This window comes from Lupinus angustifolius, chromosome LG15 (genome assembly GCF_001865875.1).
Source record: "Lupinus angustifolius cultivar Tanjil chromosome LG15, LupAngTanjil_v1.0, whole genome shotgun sequence".
NCBI classification, from domain to species: domain Eukaryota; kingdom Viridiplantae; phylum Streptophyta; class Magnoliopsida; order Fabales; family Fabaceae; genus Lupinus; species Lupinus angustifolius.
The window spans coordinates 11,743,941-11,748,299 of record NC_032023.1 but is presented as its reverse complement, the minus strand read 5'-3'; positions in this window follow the sequence as shown (position 1 = coordinate 11,748,299).

Below are 4,359 nucleotides of genomic sequence, written 5' to 3'. Positions count from 1 at the left end.
TCCGCATCCTCATCCTCATCCCCATCCTCATCCCCAACCTCATCCTCATCCACATGCCCATCTTCATCCTCATCCTCATCCTCATCCTCATTCTCATCATCATCCTCATCCTCATCCACATCCTCATCCTCATCCTCATCCTCATCCTCATCTCCATACTCATCCTCATCCTCATCCCCATCCTGATCCCCAACCTCATCCTCATCCACATGCCCATCTTCATCTTCATCCTAATCCTAATCCTAATCCTAACCCTAACCCTAACCCTAATCCTACTCAATTCCTAATCCTAATCCTCATCCTCATCGCCATCCTCATCCTCATCCTCATCCTCGTCCTCATCTTCATACTCATCCTCATCCTCATCCCTATCCTCATCCCCAACCTCATCCTCATCACATGCCCATCTTCATCCTCATCCTCATCTGCATCCTAATCCTAATCTTCATCCTCATCCTAATCCTAATCCTAATCCTAATTCTAATCTTAACCCTAACCCTAACCCTTATCCTAATGATAATCCAAATCCTAATCCAATTCCTAATCCTAATCCTCATTCTCGTCATCATCCTGATCCTCATCCTCATCCTGATCCTGATCCTGATCCTCATCCTCATCCTCATCCTCATCCTCATCCTCATCCTCATCCTCATCCTGATCCTCATCCTCATCCTCATCCTCAGCCTCAGCCTCAGCCCCATCCTCACCCTCCTCCTCATCCTCATCCGCATCCTCATCCTCATCCGCATCCTCATCCTCATCCTCATCCTCATCCTCATCCTAATCCTAATCCTAATCCTAATCCAAACCCTAACCCTTATCCTAATCCTACTCCTAATCCTAATCCTAATCCTAATCTCAATCCTATTCCTTATCCTAATCCTCATCCTTATCCTCATCTACATCCTAATCCTAATCTTCATCCTCATCCTAATCCTAATCCTAATCCTTATTCTATTCCTAACCCTAACCCTAACCCTTATCCTAATCCTAATCCTAATCATAATCCTATTCCTAATCCTAATCCTCATCCTCATCCTCATCCTCATCATCATCCTCAACCTCATCCTCATCCTCATCCTCATCCTCATCCTCATCCTCATCCTCATCCTCATCTCCATCCTAATCCCAATCCCAATCCTATCCCTAATCATTACCCTCCTCCTATTTCTAATCTTAATCCTAATCCTAATCCTAATCCTAATCCTCATCCTCATCCCCATCCTCATCCTCATCCTCATCCTCATCCACATCCTCTTCCTCGTCCTCATCCTCATACTCATCCTCATCCTAATCCAATTGCTAATCCTAATCCTAATCCTCATCCTCATCGTCATGCCCATCCTCATCCTCATTCTCATCCCCATCCTACTCCTAATCCTAATCCTAATCCTAACCTAAATGAACATATCTCATGGATGAAATGATTTAAAGATAAATGCATATGAGACATGTTTTAGGTGCCCTAAGCCTTCGACTCAACTTAAACTAGAAACTAGTCTAAGCCTAGTACCAAATAAAAGACTCAAGCACGTTGGATTGTTGGTTATCTTCAAGCACATTTAGGCACACGTTGTCCTCATCAAAACCATGACGTTCAAGGAGAGCCTTCCAAAGTGTTCCTCTTGACATGCACACTTTCAAAGACACTTCGTTTCTTAGAAACATGACTTTTTGAATAGCCAAGATCTCTTCGGTCTGTTGAGTGTCTTTGATCATTAATGATATTTTCTAGACTTTTTACTACTCTTGTTTAGCTTATCAAGTTCAAGACTTAATGTTGAAACTTTTTTTTTCAAGAGTAATGAAGTTTTGACATGAAGATGATTAGGGTTTGTTTCTAAATACATCTAATTATTTTTTTTTTGGTTTTAGAAACATTTTTGTGAGTTTGACATATTCATCATGCAAGTCATTAAATGCAGTTTATAATTCAGAAGAATATAGTTTAGTATCGTTTACCTCTTCATCCTCAGAATGATGAGATGCCATTAAAGAGAGATGTGATTGTTCTTTATTTTCTTGCAGCACATCCAGTATTCTTGCAGCACAAGAGATTTCTTCACTAAATATTATGAGTTGTAATTACAGTATCTCACCCCGAGACCTCTATGTACCTTACACAATCACTAATACTTATGTCACTCTTGGAAAACATCTTTTCCAAGTGACTCTATCCTTTTTCTTATCACACGTGAAAGAAAGATTTATGCAATATCAACGAAGAATTTACAACAATGGTATGATTACCTTTACAAGTTTTGAATGCAATACCACTTGCATTCCGATAAGTCTTTGTATACCAAGTAATAATACTCTTATAGGTTTGTAAAACTTTGAAACACTTTACTTCAAGCAACTCAGAAAATTCACTTTGAAAGTTTAAGATCAAATTGCAAAAAGTGTAGAAAATATTTCAAAGAAGTTTCAGAATTATGTTTGGAAGTTTGTGTAAGACTTATTCATTTGATTCTGAGTTTCAATGCCTTTAAATAGGCTTTCCAACTAGCCATAACACCTCTTTTAAATGGTAGGAATTTATTGGAATGAAACCATTTCGTTTGGGATGAAAACCATTCATTTTGAAATCTGAAAACTGATGCAACAACTCTCAGTAATCGATTACAACACACATAATATACACAATATATTCCGCATACATAAATGCAAATGATGAATGATATTATATCTCAAACTATGAGAATCAATATCCATGAACTTAATGTATGAATGCTATGTTTATTTCATCCATCCTTATAAGAATTTACTGATGAATCACTGACATCGTCATCCCTCTCAACATTGCGGGGCTCGTTCGTCTCTCGTAAATTTCCTCTCCACTGCTTCGTTATTCCTAATGAGTATGCACACTAACCGATGTTAGCTGATTAAATATTTTAATCATTCTTTTATATCGATTGGCCCGTCCTAAAACATCTCCCAAAGGAATTCCTATTGTGGGACCCGATCTTACGTCATCACGTAATATAGGAATAACATCTCTACCACTATGAACCATTGCTGAATTATCCTGGATGGTCACATGGCCAAGCCTCTTATGGTCAGATGACCTCGTTACATGATATCATGTAATCCTTTTTAGGCATCGCCTTGCTCACGACGTCCTCGTCAGAATCCTTGCCCAAATAAGACGCAAGAACAAAGGTAATTGTATAAGTTTGTTGATGTCTTCCTCGTTCGAGCCACGATCTCTCTCAATTATTAAATATACTTCTTATCCATGTTAGGGTTATTAGCTAAGCAATTAACCAATCAAAAGCAATAAAAAATATTGTATGTCTCTCAAGCAACAATTTCATCAAAACAGACTCAATTCCCTGTCTGGCTCTCACCCAAAAATCCATCAAAAACTAGTCAAAATCACCCTTTGGGTCTCGGCCGAGCGACCAGAATTGCCCAGAACAGGCGAAACGCGTGCCTGGCCCTTTCCTAGGCGAGAACCTTGCTCAAGCAAGGTTGGCTCGCCCAGGCGACAACCACTCGCTCAAGCAAGGTTGGCTCGCCTAGGCGAGGGGAGTCCGATTTCCATGACTACTTCCTCGCCATTTTGGGCCACCGGATCGAAAATCTCCGATGTTTATGATCCCTCCGTGTTTTAGTTTCTCGAGTGGTTTCCTTTATGGATAATTATCACAATACTTGATATTTTAATCTATCCTATGACATACAACTTAAGAAATCTTTTGTACTTAATCCGGGCACACATATATTTGGTTAAGTACAAGTTTCTAAAAAATGAAAACGAATATAACTCCCAACTTTTGAGGTAGTTGGGAGATTCGGGTGTCATATTCGGACACCACTATGTCACAACGTATTCTCCATCACGTTGGGTTGTAGAGTGGTTGATCTCCTTTAAGTGAATGGGTAGGTTGTCCGACTTCGAACGCCTCGAAACTAAACACAAAGAATCCAATCGCTGATTTGCGAGTTAAATCTTTTACCTGCTAACTATAAGGTAAGGACATCATTTTAATATATTTTAAGATCAACCAACACTTTCATCCATCCGGTCCAAGACTCATATTCTTGAACCATCCTTTATCCTCGAAAGTCTCGTTCATGGTTCTCATCGTGGTCATGGTCATTTCAACACTTCCTTTACAAGTGTTGATCTCATGCTCAAAACAACATTTTAAATCAAGATATCCTTGATTTCATAATCATCCCCTTTTCATTAAAATCATAAAATGTATATTTTTAAACACTAAAACAACCCCATGAAAGAAAGATTATTAGAAAATCATTTTCTAAGTTCACGAAAACCCATTTTTCGAGTTCTTGGGTATAACAAGAGTTAGGAAGATTATTAGAAAATTTAAACGGTTGAAAGTGTTC